We start from the raw sequence: 17,490 nt of genomic DNA on the forward strand, positions 1-17,490 counted from the left end.
ACGGTACAGTGTCAAGGATTTCTGTCAGGTGATTTCTTTTGCTGGAAAGCTTATATTGCTTGATCTGCCACAATTTTTACAGGTTGTTCATCTGCAAATGGAAGTTGTATATGCAAATGGTAGGTCAACTCAAGTCTAAACAGACTGCAAAAAATATACTGTAGTTTCTGAGAATCAGATTCTTTTTTTAAAATGATTCAAACTGCACACTGATTTCTTGATGCATCTTGTTATGTCCCAGTGTGTGTTCTGTGTGTGTTTTTTTCTATGTTCCACACTGCTGACCCTTGATTGTTCTCCCTTCCCCATTGGCCCACCATTACACCACACTTTCAGTATGACATCATCATCAATTAACTCTCAGCCAATCAGAACACATCTTATTCAGTATATAACCTGGAGGTTTTCAGTAAGGAGAGGCCTTTTGTTTGACTTTGGTCCTGTTTGGTTTTGGTTATTGCTTTGCTTCGCTCCTGGTTATTGCTTCGGCTTCGTTTGTTGGTTTGTTTTGCTTTGTGTTTGTGTATTTCTGTATAGCTTCGGCTTTGTTGTTTTGTTGGATTTACGTTAGTTTCTTTGTACTTTTGTTTGTTTGTGTGTTCATCCTTGTTTTGTCATTACCTTGCCCCAGTGTTACATGTTCAACTTTTGTGTTCTTTTTGTACCCTGCTCCTATTTATTACTCTTGTTTTCCCTTATTTGTCTTCCTGGTTCACTTGTGTTTTTCTGTGAACTTCTGTATATAAGGTTAGTTTAGGTTGTTGGGTACACTTACACACTTAGTTGATTTTGTATTAGTACACTAGTTTAGTACGGGTGAGTGCCGTTTGTCTTGTATGGTTTTGGGTAGTCAGTGCAGGTTAGCTAGGGTGTTGAAGACGCCGAAGACCGTGTGTTTCGGGTTTTCTTTTGTAGTCAGATTAGCTTTCCCTCACTGTCCTAGCCAGCTCCATTTTTGTTTATTTTCTTTCCTTTGGCACCACTCTAGTTCCTTACCCTTATCACGCTTCCTAGTCCCTCACCAAAACCCACCTGCTTCCAAAAGAATTATCCTAAATGTCACACCCCTTTTCCCCTAGACACTTGGGGTCGTAACACATCTAATTACCTGATTAAGAAAGAGCATGACAAAGACCACAGATGTAAAAAGGCCATTCAGTCTATCTTACTCAATAAGAAAAAGTCAATATCAGCTTCAGTCTACATCCATGTGCTGGTATAAATAGCTACCATTTCAGTTGACCATTTCAAAAAACACATAAAAAAGGACTCTTCTTAATCAGCCAATAGTGAATGATACCTTCACAAATAGGGCAATTCAAAGTATTGCTGTGGTAATTGTTGAATTTTAATATGAATCTGTGAAGAAGAAATGTGAGAAAAAAATAATGTTTTCATTTCATAATATCTAAGTATGAACAGTATTTCTGAATCTCCATTGTTCAACTGCAACTACCACAAACCTACTGTATTCTACTCTTCCATTCTTAGTAAATTGATTTGGTTACGTTTTTCTTCATTCCCTACCACATGTGCTAATGGGATGTTTTAATCAGGTGATTAGATTGGCCCTCAAGATTGTAAAATTAAAAAAAAAAAGATTTCCTTCCATACAGTTAGTTAGGTCAATTTTATTTTTGAATTTGTTATTCATAAGATCAGAGGCTCTTGCCACTTAAAGAAACTTTTTCTCCAATACCTTTTGATACATTAACAGATTCAAATGTCTTTTCTTAGCACAAGATTTGGAAAAGGGGAGATTTATTAGTATACTGTTTAGGAAAGCCTCACCCATACCTGCAAAGGTTATGAGGGGACCTGACACAGGTATTCAAAATTGTCAAAATCAGTCACAAGGTTAGAATGAACAGTTAAACATGAACCACAGTGCACAAATGGAAACTATGTGGAATTGCATTGAGAACTGAGAACAAGAGGCACTTCAAGTGTTGTGTGAGTACAAAACAAGCTACCAAGCAATGCTGTTGAAGTCAGTTTCCAGACTTCTCTCAAGAAACAATTGAAAGGGAAAACTGGGTTTATTTTTTTGGAATTATTTTTTTATATATATAGCACAGAGAACAGAGCTGTTTACAAATGCTGAAATGTCAGCATTTGGGTTAGCAATTGCTGCATCTGAGTGTAGCGATATCATTTCCTGGATAGTTTTTTTTAGGCAAATAATGGTAAGACATTGTTGCTTGGTCGTCAGTTGGTATGACATCAAGGTGACTTGATTGTTCAATTGTTTGGATTATAAAGGTAGGAGATTTGAGTGCAAAATCTGCTAGTACTATATGTGAAGGAACTATCGGTTTTAAAAACTCAAGGATTTAGGCTTTCCAATGAATGGTGCTCATTTAGAGTAATTTATAGTGATAAAAGCAATGACGCTTGATTAAAATCACTCAGAAATAATGCAGAACACAGTCAAATGTTCATAATGGAGATTTTAAAATTAATCTTTGAATGGTTACATGTTTGCTAGTCAACCTAGAGTATATGGCTCAGACTATTCAAAGCCTGCGTACTACATTTGTAAATGAGTCAAAAAATACTGCTCAATACTTCACCTCTTGTAAAATCTGAGTTTTCATGACATCATCACAAAACAGAACATTTGTTAATTGCAATACTTGTGGCAAATCAGTACCATACAACATATCTGATAGAGCTGTGACCAACACTTCTTTTAAATATGATCAGATCTATGTTACCCATTATTATTCTGAAGAATAATATATATATTACACTGTAGGCTGCATACAGTATATATCACAGATTTCCTTGGATCTGTTTGTTTTGTGCGTGTGTGAGGGAATTTAATTTAATTTAATGAAAATTATTTTATATAGTGTAGTTTGTTTGAAAGCAAATCATAATTGTTTACAATACATAAAAAGAACATGTCAGAATAAAAATACAATAAAATCATTATACACTTAGCTGTTCAGGTATTTAGTGAACACAACACACTGATCTTGACTTTGTCAAATAACACAGGCTCAAACCCTGGACAAAAACCCATAGCTCTCACACTGTATAAGGATGTTGGATGTATGATTCCATGACTTTTAAAACTCAGCTGGCACCTCTAAATATTAAACCTAACAGTGATTCAATCTGGTTATAGATGGGTGAGCTCAAATAAATTCTGGACAAGCTCCTGCATTCAATTCATTTCTTACCCTAGTGAAATCAGATTATCTGTGCAGACACACACAGTAAATCAAAAGACCTTTTTCCTCTTGTGCAAGATGTGTCCTTTATAAGTATCGGGCACAGTAAAGGACATGGAGCTGTAAGGACATTTTTATCTTGTGTCTGCTAGTTGAGCATTGTTATGAGATGCAAATCTTGTAATATATCCTGAGATAGGAGTTTAAAAAAATGAGGAATTTAAAAACCCAAGATTGCCACATAACATAAATGAATAGTTTTAATATCCATTTTTAAAATTACCTTTAATTACATAATTTATGCAATTATTTATAGTATAGTACTGTTTATTGTACTTGTTATTTGAAATATTTTTTGCTGACTTTAACATGCACAAAAAGCTTTATTCACAGATTTTACAATCAAACTACAGAGTCTTCTCTCGACAACTCACCCACTCTTAACATAGACCAATGTTAATTGCTTCATGGAATAAGATGGCCGCTATCAACAGTCAAAGACCTGCTTCTACTAACTTTCAGAATTTCCTTTCCAGGGAAAGGCACAGTTAGTCATCTTTCAGCGCTGGGGCCCTGGGTTCAATTCTAGAAGTGGGGTGCTATCTGTATGGAGTTTGTATGTTCTCCCTGCGTTCACATGGGTTTCCTCCAGATGCTCCGATCTCTTCCCACAGTCTGCAGACAAGCTGGGCGGTTAATTGAGTCTTGAGAAAACGGGGCCTGGGGTGAGTGTGTGCAGGCTTGTGTCTGTGTCTGCCCTGCAATTGACTGGAGTGCCATCCATGTTGTGCCCTGCCTCATGCCCTTTGCTTGCTGAAACAGATTCCAGCTCCCCCATAACTGTATTGGATAAAGCGATTAGAAAATGGATGAATGGAAGAGTGCTGGTCCACCAAGATCACTTTAGTAGCAATTTTCATTTTCATTACACGTACTGTATATCCATCCATATGCTAAACAGGCCCAGTCTTGCTTTTATATATTACTAGATATGACAAGATCAGGCTTCAAGACACCAGAATTACTAGAACTGTTTATACAGTAAAGATATGGTTATTGTTACAGTAACTGATAAAATTAGGTACTTTCTCATGCAAAATTCCCTTGGTCATCAGTCAGGTCGGTAGAGTGTTAGAGAGTAGTTCTAGTGGTTATAAAGTAGTAACAATATGGTGACATTTTCAACGTTACATTGTGGATTGAACCCAGATATAATTATTGTGTTTGCGAAACATTTAAACGCATAAACTGCTGTAGAGATTTTTGTCTCAGTGTCCTTAAAAAAGTAATTTATTACAGATGCAATTTGTAATAAAAGTAACAGTTCATGTTCCTGAAAAAAAAAATACAACAGACAACTAAAGCCGCAATTCTTTATTCAGCCACTAGAGTTCTCCTACTCTTAAATCAGCCCTGCTTGCGTTTATGTGTTTACCTCTCCGAAGCCTGAACTGTGGATAGACATAAAACATAAATTCAGACATAAGAAAACTATTCCGGAAATACAAATGTAACATTCCTATCGCATCCTGCACGGGTTTCTACAGAGGCGCGCATTATTTTTAAGAACATCCTAAAGAAGGTAGGTTTAATTTAATGCTTTAAAATTTACGAGTTGAAAAATAAAACATTAGGAGATGTTTCTTTTTATGTGATGGAGGATTATTAACATGGCGCCTCTGAACTAGTGTTGAAAATATCTACGAATGAGGCTTTTTAAAAAACAAACTACCCATGCTAGATGGTTAATTGCAAAATGTGCAACTCACCGGAATCGCATAAAATAATATTAAGCGCCTATTTGCGTTGTGCAGGGTTTTATATTAATTGAAGATTTTGTTATTATTAGTTAGAACAGAACTCCTTAACTTAACCCACCCAGTCGTTATTGTTGTAGTTTTGCGTTTGTGCATAGACTGCAATCTTTGATTTAAGAGCGCAGTTCGTGCGTCTTTAAGCATTTCTAATGGAGGGTAGTCGAAATTGTGGTATTGCAACAAATGGTGAAGTGGCCTGGGTGTAGAGTAAAATCCACGGACATTCCTAAACACTTAATCCGGGAATCAGATGAGCTCTCAAGTAGAAGGGCAGCACAGCCCCTGGCGTTGTTAACTGGACGACCATCATGTCTTAGAAAATAATATAATTAAGAGCGATGGAAATCAATCAGATGGTTACTGCTGCAAATGGACATTATTCTTTACATATCATAGAATCACAAAGGGCTAGGCGTCTGCGATGAATTACCCGCTTTAATGGCATGGTAGCATAAAAGCCGAAGAAGTCTAGTAATTCATTGATTTAATGTTATCTCCTCTGTTTTGTATTATACATGCGACAATTTGTAACACTCCCTGTGCCGAAAGGTGCTGCAGTAACAAATGGGCAGTTACTTTTCTCCCCATTAGGATATTTAAATGAAAGACCATTGGTTTAAAATACTGAGGAATATGGCGGTTATTTAATTAATTTATTTTTGCCGAAAGGTGAAACCAGAAGTTGTAACTGGGATATCCACGTTTACTGCCATATCACGCGAGCTAGACGATTGATATTTTTGTTACTGGGGGATGGTTGTAATAGGTTTCTAAAAGATGTTCGAATTCTGCACTTATTTTTATAGAAAATAAGTATTTTTGAAGCCTCCTTGGACGTTTGTGATCCATGGTTTGATTTGCTCCGAATATATGGAAATTCGTCTGAAAGTATTTGATGAATGTGGATTCCAGCTAAAAATATTCACTATTCAAATTTACATGTTAGAATATTTTTTTCCTTTGGAAGATATGAGCGATGACGGAACAATAATAATTTTTTTATTAAGTGGCTTCGTTTATTCAGAGCAGCTCAACGGGGTTACAGTAAGAATATGGTTAATTGCAAATGCAGTTATAAATTAAAGTAAGGTTATTTACAGTGTAGAGCTACCTTATGTTCTTTATATTGAAAGAACTATATTAAATTTGGAATTATATTTGTAAATTGTAGGCATTGATTCTCAAGTAACATTTTGCTTATTGGTTGCGACCTGGTTTATAGGATCCCAAGCAATATTGTCAATATTGCCAAGAGCCAGAGAAAGGTGATAACCAGTGTAATGTGTAACGGTATTTTATTATTTGAATCACAAAAAACTCAGGTGCAGAAATCTTCAAATTACCTGTTATTCGAATTTAAAACATGTTGCATTTCTTTGAAACTCCTAATAATATCACCAGCTGTAAATTGTCATGTGTGAATTGGAGAGAAACTGTGACAGTTATGTAGTCTAATAACAGATGTTACTAGCAATCATTTCCAACCATTTGTAGAATTTTCTCTCAAGAGGTAAGCAGTACAGCAGTACAGTCATCACAACCATAGGTCTAATTCTGGAATAACCATAGCACTGCAAATACCCTGATGTGGTTAAATTAGCACTTAAAAAAACATTGCTGCCATGTTAAAAGACTTACCTGGTCAATTTGCAGCTCATAACTAACATTTTTGAAGATTTTATGTTTGATAGTTTGATTTATTGGATTGTTTTATTGGAAACTTTATTATTCACTGCGTATTAAATCACCCAATTCCAAGGAAGAATGTAAGTTGGAGGAATATAGTGGTGGTTGAGAGGGTCTATTCAGTATCACAGACTTAGGATAGCAGGGACAAAACGAGTCATGCTGTCACACTCTTTACTGAAGGATCTGGTCTATAGCAAAAGCACAGAGATCCGCTGAAGGAAAGTCACATTTTCTGCTATCCACTGCTCTGTGTCCAGATTCCCAGCCTCTCAAGGAAACAAGTAACACTCCTGTCATGTTGTAGTTATACTCGTTTCACCTTTTGCAAATCCTTATCTAAAAGCTCTTACTAGAACTGAACTGAAGAGGCAAAAAAGTAATAGATTTTAATATTTATTAAAATCCGTCTCTTACACTTTTCCTCTACCAGTTAAAAAGTATTACGCATGAAATCTCTGGGATAGCCTTTTATGAGAGTGTCATGAAACCTGAAGTGGGTCAGACTCCTGAACAGTGGGAAACTTAGGCCTATCTGTTTTCCCTCCACAGGGAGATGAATGTACTTCATCAACCTGATCCCACTTGCCCATTCACAGCTAACAAGTCTTAGGTTGCAGGGTTCATACTGGATTGTTAGAAGCACCTAGGCAGTTGCAGTGTAAGAAGTTCATTATTTTCAGCCTATTTAGGGAAACAAGTAAGAGGCTTTCAAAGAAGTATACAGTAGGTCCTGTACATTTGAGGCTTGTGAACTTAATTTCATTATACATGGAGTAAAGAGTGAAGTTAAAAATTATGCACAGCAGAAGTACTTTTCTTCTTCATCTGTAGTATCTGAAAGTGCTTATCACTGTTAAAATCTAAAATGGATCAACTGGCAAATAGCAGTATAATCATTTTCCTTTTATAATACTCTTGACGTGATTAGAATATTAAAATCACTCATACAATTTCGTTGGAGCCAGTAAGTCCCTTCATTTAGATACAGATTTCATGGATACTGTGTGCAAAGTCTCATTTGTATAAGGAATGAGTGTATATTGTCTGTTTCAAATGTTTAACCCTTTTGGAGTAAAGACGGTGAATATTACATGGGTAAGAGATGGCATGCTTGAACAAGGCAATTTGTAGAACACACATGCGGATTTTAGTAGCAGTGAATTGTGCAAAAAATGCTTAAAATGATATAGTACTATTGGAGAGTATAAATGGTACTCATGAACACTCATGTGTACACTATAAATGGTACTCATGTACACTGTGAACATTTTAACTCTAGATTAAGTTAATAGTAAAGCTAAGATGTTTATGTACCTAGTTTGTAGTTTTTGTGGTAAATTATCCCATAATGTATAGATTCCTTCAGATATTCCCCACACTAATAAAGGTAGCCTGTCATACCCCTGTAGATGCAGTGAGAAGTCAAGGGTTCTTGTATGGCATATTATTTTTACTTGTTGAAAAAAAATGCTTTTCATAGCCTTAAATTAGAAAAAAACAGTTTTCATAGCCACAAAAGTTTTTAGAGATTGGTCATCCCCAGGAAGTGTATTTTTTTACTTGTTTGTGTTTTTCACAAGAAGGTTGTGAACTTTGGCCAATAATGATTGCTGTAGATTATGCACACAGTTGTGGGTTTCTGTGTGAAAACCTTATCAAATCATTTCTATGTCCTCATGTTAAATTTTAATTGCATTGTAGGCTGCTGAACTAACTTGCTTTTCTTCAGAATGTTTTTGTTTTTTCAGTTGGTTGAAAAGTAAATTTTGACACACAGAATTGTTTTTCATGTCCAGGATCTTGTTTCACAAATTAATTTCTAGATCCTCAAGCAATGAACTGTACAGTTCCATGAAGATTAGTGTTGTGGGATGGTATTGAATACATTTATAGTATTCATTTCTCACAAACTTCCCTGTATTTTTTTAAATATTTGTACAGGTACAAATAAAGGTAAAACAACTTTTAAAACTTGGAATAGATCAAAATGGCATGATTATTTTCTTCCAAGCTAATGGCAGAACATTATCATTTATATCTACACTGAAATATAAGGAATTAAGACTGTATAAAATGACTGGATGTGAATATTATATTGCTCAATAATATACTGTAAATACGCATTTCATCAACATTCAGCTGTCTTCTCTTGGACTGTTCAGTGTAGTAACTTCATGCACTATAATCCAATGCTTTTAGCTGTGTGCTGCTTGTCACACAAATGGAGGATGATTCCTTAAGTACTGTAGGGTGCTTAATGTGTTTTCTGAAATGCTCAGAATTTCAACAGATCTTTTCTGCTAAGCTCACAGCTTCCAATTTGTGATAGTCACTTTGACAGTAAATCTAAAATGTTTGCAAAATGTACCGCTGCTGTCAGATAGAGGGTGAGAAATATTGGCAGGGTATTAGAAGCAGAAAAAGACATTATAATGTAGTTTCTGGCTTGCACTGTGTCATCAGATTAACCAGCCACATAGTTTTATCATTTTCACTTCACTCCAAAGTAAGGTTGTCTTCTTTAAAAGCATCTGCTGTCTTTAAAATGTTTAAATGAAGTTTGCATAGTAAGCTTGTGGTGCAAACATTGAAAACATTTTGCTAAACCACCCTGGAAGGAAAAGAGGGGGGAAAAATCTATTTTTAAAGATCTAACTTTCTCATTGGTGAAGCAAAGAACTCCAATTGCTGTCATGCTCTTGCAAAATGGCAGCACTTATAGATTGCAGTTTAGATTGTGGGCAGTATGATCAAGACAGTAGGCCTAAAAAAAGGGCAGTAAATACACAACAGATCTTTGTGCAGGAAACACTTTACTTGTTGCTGTTGCACTGGAGACAATCAACAGTGACGGATCAATTTCTATATTAGACTGTGGAGTGTGGACAAGTATCCTAAAAGTCCCTTATGAAAGGAATAGAAATCATTTGCAATTTCTTTCCTCCCCAAATGTTTACAGTGAGTCTGTATTCCTGATTTCTTCCCATAGGACATTCTAAACCAGAGTATCTTTACACCAGTCCTCAGGGTCTGGAATGTAGCCAGTTTATTAGGTCAGCTTAATGTGTAGCCAGCTCTGTACCTGGGAGAGGTGTTAAATTGATACAGTCAAGGTTTAACCGGATCTATTTGGCTCTTTTCCACAGCATTCATTCATCTGTTGACAATTTAAAGAAACCAACATAGAAACGCTGCTATATTCCAGATTCCGGGTTGAGAATCACTTTTCTAGACCTGCTGTATTTACCAAACATTACTATAATTTAACAGTAGAGCTGAGAGGGGAAGTGGGAAATGGGAGCACACTGCATGGGAAAAGCAGGGTTTTATGGACAATCATATGATTTAGACAAAGAGGGAGCCAGCTTTTTTATGGATCTAAACAAATGTGCTATTTTTACAACTTAAAAAAGGAGATCTGTGTGGCAACGCATTACCAATGGGAACAAAGTTCTTCATCAACTGCAGTTTCCATTTTTTCAGAAAAACGTCAGTAGCTTAGAGTATTTGTCTTAAACATGTGCACAGTGCTGTAGTTCAGCGTTGCAAGGAGGAGGCTTTAAGGACACTCTGGGAATTCCTTCCACTGCATAATCAGTTTCTAATTTAGCTTACTTACCTGGGACGTTTCTGAACCTGTGACTAGAGATTTAGCTATCAAAAGTGGTGTAATGTGTAACTGCAGACTGAAAGACTTTGAACTAGCTGCTGATGCTGCATGGGTTGATAGTCAAATACTTGCAAAGCTGTAGTACTGCAGGGGAACATCCGTCTTGTCATGTCTTTGATTAAAAGGTGGTTAATTACCATAATTCTGCTGATTATACCAGAAAACTACACTGGAAATGGTCAATATTTGACTCCCATTTGCTGCAGAAATCTTTCCTTTTTTCTCACTACATTCACTACATTAGGGTGTCTTCTTTTTGGTCTTAACTGAATCCTGAAAGACCACTTCCTGCACTGTTTTCATTTGTCTCCTCAGGTTGAATGATACATATCAAACATATCTGTAGCAAAACTAAAGTTTACCACACTTGCTCTTGTAGTGTTGAAGGCTTCTTAATGATCAGGCTCAGATTAAAGAACTTAAGAAAAGTTGTAGTTTTTAAAATAAACCCTGATAAGTGAAATTTACAAGTTTTGGTGTACAAATTGGGTATTGTGGCATTGGTGCTTTCATAGTAACTGCTTGAGCAGGGATGAGTAAGCCCTGTAAATCCTGGAAAATTTAAATCTAACTATGCAACACTTTTTATAGGCACCCTATAGTTATCCATGTTTAATATCATGGAATATATATATATATTTTTGCAATCCAATATGTACTTTGTTCAGCAAGGAATGTCGACTTCTGATTCGTGAAGACTGTAGGGTTTTGGGTTTTTCTTCCTTAACTCGCCAAATTACCAATTTCACTTATCAAAAACAGCAATTTGAAATCATTTGGGTTTGCTTTTTAGTGTAAGACATAAAGGAGCAGACACAAGAGGTGATTTTAGAGAGAAGTGGTACTTCAAAGAAGTGCTCAGAGTGTAAATGAAAATACTTACGACGCTCAAAATAGAGGCCTAATAGTTTCTTTTTTGGAGGCCTGACTACACTTTTAATTCTGAACCCCATCTGAAGAGTTGGGTAGATAAGTCACTTGCCAGCCAAAGAACCAGCATTAAGTAAAAACCTTGTAGTTTCCCTTTAAATATTCTTTGCCTTTTCTTATCTATACAAAACAAAAGTTTCTAAACTACTTAAACATTTTCATAATGTTCATTTTCAAAGCATTCTTTCAACAACCACTAGAGTGTGGTGACCACCGGTCTCTAACAGAGACCAGGATCTTTGTTTGCCATGCACTTGTATACTCAAAGGTAGTTTCTCAGTGACAACCAGATGTATCCAATTAAACTCTGGATCACAGGTCAGTTGGCAGTCCTCTATTCTCATGGACCTCTAGGAAATACGCTCTTTTATTCCTGCTTTACCTGTGAGGAAACAGCTTTGTGTGCTAGATCAGTGAGCAAGGTTAGCCCCTCTGGTACGTCCCCTCTGTAACCTTTACCCATGCTGTGTCACAATTTGTCAGTTGTTTAATGGCTCTTTCCAGGCAATCCCTAGATGTGAGGATGTGTTGTTAGCTCTTGTATATCAGGACAGCATCCTGTAAACGCGCAGATGTCTGAAAACCCAGGCGACATGTCACAGGTGGCTTTATTAAAACCATGCTCGTGCAAAGAGAGTGCAGAATCTTAACTGCTTCACTGTGCAACAGTTTATCACACCCCCCTTTTTATAAACATGTTTTCTGCTGGAGAGCTGGACCATGCAGCACATTGAGTCTGTGTTTAGCTCTGATCCCCCAAGGCATTTGAAATACAGCTGTTAGGAGATCTGTGAATTTGCTGTACTTTGAATTCTGCTTGTTTCAGATATGGCAGCTTCCATTCACAAGATACTGTACAGTACATGCTGTGGTCGTTCTTCCAATGGGCGGAAATGCACTGCTAGCAAAGTGTACACTGGAATTTGAAATTCCAGTCTATAGAGAAATATGTTTTGTGTGCTACACTCACTGTGTGCTACAATATGTCCCACATTTTTAGATTAGGCTATCATACATGTGTTTTTCAAAGACATTTTGTGTTCTGGTGGAAGGTTCTGAAGGTTTTATATAGCTGACTTGTTTTTAACTGATACTTATACATGTTTTCAGGCTGTATATGAGAAAATATCAGTGTTGCATAGAGCTTTCTTTTATGCATCTTCTGCCAATTACTTTCCATTTAGTTCCATTTCACATCTGGTATTATTAAACAATATTTGTGGTACAATTTTCCTTCTTTGGAAATGCCCTACAGCATCAGTTTGAAATTCTTTATTTCTATATATACATTTGCTAAATGCATAGCATATTTTCATTTTAAATATCCAAATAACAGCAGTAACAGTGACTGTACAATTACATTTAGTGTTCTGCTTTTCCTTTTTAAGAAAAAAGAAAAGTAGAAATCTTGAGAATAGTTCTGGTTTATTAGAATTGACAGAGCATGCATTGCCTGTATATTTTATCTTTACAACCCTTAGATACCTTGTGTTCAGTGGAAATTTCATGACAGAGAATGTCATTTAATATATAATAATAGAATGCTATTCAAATAACAAGAATTGAATTCCAAACAAATCATTTGGTAAAACTTAGAAGCACGCATTAAAGGCTGTCACATCGAAAGCATACTTTGAAAAGAAAAGAGAAACTGCTAGTCTGCAGGATCTGAATGCTTTTCAAAATATTAATATTGTGCTTTATTGATTGAAACATGACAATTGTTCTGTGCTGTTGTTCATTTAGTAATTTCAATGACTTTACTGTGGTACCGCACAGATGTAGGCACCTTGTATTGCATAGCAATTGTTCTAGTTAAACCCTCTTGATATTTAAAAGTGTTTTCAATGAAGTCTTTCTTTCATAGTTGCAAACTAGAAATTATATGTGAAATCATGGTAAAGATGCTTACGGTAGCAAAAGTAAAAAAAAGAAAGGCGCTACAGTAGTAAATACAGAAACACCATTTGTTATATAGATAGGTGTGCTGGCTACACTATAAGAAAAAAAATATATATACAGATTAACTGGGACAGATTCCCTGTCAAAGTTGTTCAAGGCTTAGTTACTACATTATATATCGTGACTACCATGAGCCAGTCCTCTGCTTGGCAAAACGTGACCCATAGAGAAAACTGTTTTCTTTTGCCGTCTTCAGAAACTGATTGTCTAACACCTAAAATATGGTAGGTACCAGTCTAGTGTCAATACAGCTAACATCAAAGTAAAGGAGGTTATTGATAGAAATAGAATCTATGTCCATAATGTATTATTAAAACTCAGTGATCACTTTTTACTTCCTTCATTTGTCATGATGGTCATGTCATTTCGGCATATTAAGAGTGGCGGAAGATTACTGGCAAGTGTAAGAAACCAATAAAAGTCAATATGAAAGTGTGTGACTCAGGTCTGATGACAGCCATAGAAATATGAGAAAAGGACATGAAAAGAACTATTTCCAGAGAGAAGCTTGTGCATAAGACATGCTTTACAGTATCTTGATTGTCTGTAAAAGGGATAATATACATTTGGCGATATCAGTTCTGAGATGGTCAAAAATGACCCCCTTCACATTGAATATTGAATACAAAGAATATTGAGGTTCCATAATTGAGGTTACCATTTTCTTCACATTTTGTTTCATACATACAGAAATAAAATAAAACATTGACGCTGAGGAAGACAATTACAGCAATGCATTAATAGTCTGGTCATTGTTGTTTCATTATACGGAAGCTGAGGTGTTTCAAATGGGCCCTATTGTTTTGTTGCCCTCCCAAAATGTACTTTTTTCATCCCATAAGAACAGTTACAAACAAGAGGAGATCATTCAGCAAAACTAACCCTTTTGGTAGGTAGTACTGGATTGGTTTGACGATCCCAGTTCTTGAAAGGCAAGAATGTTGCCAAATTGCCTTCAAGTTGGGGAACTTGTTCTAGACTCCAGGTTCATGAAATGTTCTTGAGAATCATCTTGAGAATCCTACAAAACTATAGCTGTTTCTGTCTCAGGAAACCTTTCGACAGCGTAAAGAACCACCTGTGGAAGGGGGAACAGGTGTGGTTCACCCAAACACCTGAGGGAGTCCTGAAATGGATCATATTGTGTAAGCCAGGCAACTAAACCGATAATAGATCACAAAAAATAGGCCATCTGCTTTTCCGAAGCAGAACAGTTGAGACTCGTTAAGAAAATTATATAGGTTTGGCAATATAATACAGTTGACTCGCAACTCATGCGCTCTCAGCTTCTGCGGTCGGCTCCGCAAAATAAAAAAAAGCGTAAAAAATGTTTATTCTCTGAAAAATTCAACAAGCACACCTACAGGAACTAGTTAGTGAAGCTATACAGTCGTCTCCCATGAAGGGAGTCTCATCACCCAGCATTTGTGCGATAAAAAAGCATGAGACAGAATCGTGAAGCTGTTTCTTATTTACTTCGATACATTTTTATTTGCTGTTTTATAGTTATATTTAAAATGTTGAATTACTGTAAGAGCCTCGTAGGTTGTTATTGGTTATAGGCATAAATACGCGAATGTGGCTTTACACCTAACTCAAAATTTGTAACCTCCATGTAAGTTGTGAGTCCACTGAATTACAAGACTGATGATGTAGAAAAGGGGCAGAAAGTAACAGCCAAACTGATAGATGGACCCTGGTGTCAAACGCTACTATTGAAAATGATGAAAAATCTTCTGTTGACATTGTAAACATTAAATTATACCTATGTTACCTTAGAATTAAAAAGTAATCCAAACTTTTAATTCAATACTTCACTGACACTTTATCCCATATAATACATAAAATTACCATTGTTAAAATTCTTATCATGTCAGGAACTGACACTTCAATCATGCAAAAAGAGAATAGAACATTAAATGTTTCCCACTGGTAGGTCTATGCTGTTATCACAAACGGTTGAGTATGTGGTATTTTCCATTCCACTATAGACTATTTACTGACATCAGTTTTTTTAGTAATTGCTTTCAGTGTATTCAAATGAGGAAAGCAAGGTGTGATGCTGTTGTCGTCTGTCACAGTAATTTATTTACTATGGAAGTCAAACCTGTTTGTGAATCATATTAATGCAGCCTTACAGCTGCACTGCATTATGGTTAAAGCCTGGGTGAGAACCTGGTCAAATGGTTTTATGAATAAAACTCAAACTCCTTGATAGATCAGTTGGTTAAATTATATTTTGAGTTGTCTTTTTATTTTGATTTTTGTTTCATATAGTTAATGAGGTAGTAAAATGTGTCTCACTCTACATATAAAACACTAAACTTAGCAAACGTGATCTTTAAAAAAATATATTAATTGTTGGTGGTGCATGTTAACCAGTCTTAAAATGCAACTATCAGTGCTTTATATTCTAAATTAATCTAAGACTTCCATCTACAGTTTATTGCAAACAAACACAAGTAACATTGTGTAACACAAGATAGTATCACCACTGAAAAAAAGTAATCTGAGACCTCACTTATTATATTTACTTATCTGTCTTCTCTGTGGAGTTCTTGGTTTTACAACATCACATCCACAAATGAGGGGAAAATATTAACTTTTCTTGGTGTACAAAAGCAAGCTGTGGAGAGTTGCTGTATTTATGTCTGCACTTTCTGTTGCTTGGTGTTTTGTCATGTTCATCTGTCAAGACATTTTAAAATGGCGCTGTAGCACTGTGACTGCTCTACGCCACCGATCTCAAGAACAATGACTTTTATAAATAGTTTTTCTGTAAAGTGGTCAGAGATTGGTGGTGCTGTGCTAAAAATATGACTCCCCATCAGACTAGCACTGCATAGAACTTGGGCTTTGAGAAAGAGTTTAAGAGATTTAGAATGGGATGGAATAGATATGGAATCAGTGGAGACTGAATGACAAAAAAAAAGATCTCACCCCAATGCCTCAACAGATTGATTAGAGAAAATCAGAAGTGATAACAATGCACTTTATAAAATGATTAAAAAATCAACAGGATCGAGGTTGAAGAGGATATTAGAAAGAGAAATATTGAACAAAAAATGTAAATTATACTAAAATAATAAAAGGTATGCTTAGTATTACAATGGCTAAAGAACAGTAAAGGGAAAAGTAAAATGTATGAATGAGGGATAATAATGGGGAATTTCTAGTCAATGTAAGGGAAATTGCTGATGCATTAAATGTATAGTTCCCTTAGGTGTATGTTACTGGATAAACCAACACTACGCCTCAGGGTGTAGAAGGACAACATTTTGTTTAAATTAGTGTTAGCATACAAAAAGGCTAAAGTGTTACAGGTACTAGAATCACTCAAGATGAATAAATCTTCACGGTATGTTACCAGTAACTTGAGGAAACTAGAAATATCATTCCTATTTAACAATTCTTCCAACATTCACTGATGATGCCAAAGCATATGAAACGAAAACAATACCCATTGTTAGCAAATTGCCTTTTGTTATTGAGAGGAATGTCCAGAATTACAGGGTTTTTACTGTAGTTGATAAACAAATCAAGTTTGTAGATGATAGCAAAATAGGAGGATTCGTTAATTCTGTAAAAGCAGTAAAGGATTTTAGGAAATATCTTGAAAGAAAACGGAGCAAACACCTGACACTATAAATAAGTGCAGATTAATACATGCAGGAAGCAAGAATCTAAACTAAAGATGCAAAATATAAAAATTTGGAGCCTGAAGAAAAGGTATTTATACTGACACATTTAACAATTTTTGGACAATGTATTGAGCAACATAAAAAGCAGACTTAAGATATAAAGATAATAGTGAAGAACTCAAGAATGTAACATTAGAATTGTACAGTGCAATAGTAAGACCTGATGGCTCTCAAATCAGTCCAGAAAAGAACAAACGAGATGTATTCCATGTCTTTAAGGAATGTCCTGCACTAACTGGGTAAAAGAACTGAATCTTTTAGTCTTGAACTGAGTAGATTACAGGTAACCAGATCCAATATTTAAAAATCCTTAAAGGGAATAACAAAGTCAATCCAATGGACATCTTCAGAATCAGGATCTACACACAAATCAAAGGACACAAGTACAGTTAATTTAAAACTGAGAAAAGAAGGCACTTTTGTACAGAGGGTTGATGAGAGTATGGAACAATCCATGCTGTTATCCTATAATTTATTTCAAGAAATGGTAGGATGAGATCCTTAAATCTTATTATTCATCAGGTTATTGTTAGCTTATACTG

At 35.7% G+C, this 17,490-nt stretch overlaps 1 protein-coding gene across 6 annotated transcripts in view; it reads left to right on the plus strand.

Moving 5' to 3' along the window:
• Nucleotides 1–4,586: 4,586 nt before the first annotated feature.
• zmynd11 (zinc finger, MYND-type containing 11) overlaps nt 4,587–17,490 on the plus strand; it is a 57,877-nt gene continuing 44,973 nt past the window's right edge. For all 6 annotated transcript variants that reach the window (XM_015354912.2, XM_069190993.1, XM_015354914.2 and 3 more), the window contains exon 1: nt 4,587–4,761. The gene's annotated coding sequence lies outside the window, so the exon portion shown is untranslated. The remainder of the gene's footprint in view (nt 4,762–17,490) is intronic.

The sequence above is a fragment of the Lepisosteus oculatus genome, chromosome 6 (assembly GCF_040954835.1).
Source record: "Lepisosteus oculatus isolate fLepOcu1 chromosome 6, fLepOcu1.hap2, whole genome shotgun sequence".
In the NCBI taxonomy this organism is placed as follows: Eukaryota; Metazoa; Chordata; class Actinopteri; order Semionotiformes; family Lepisosteidae; genus Lepisosteus; species Lepisosteus oculatus.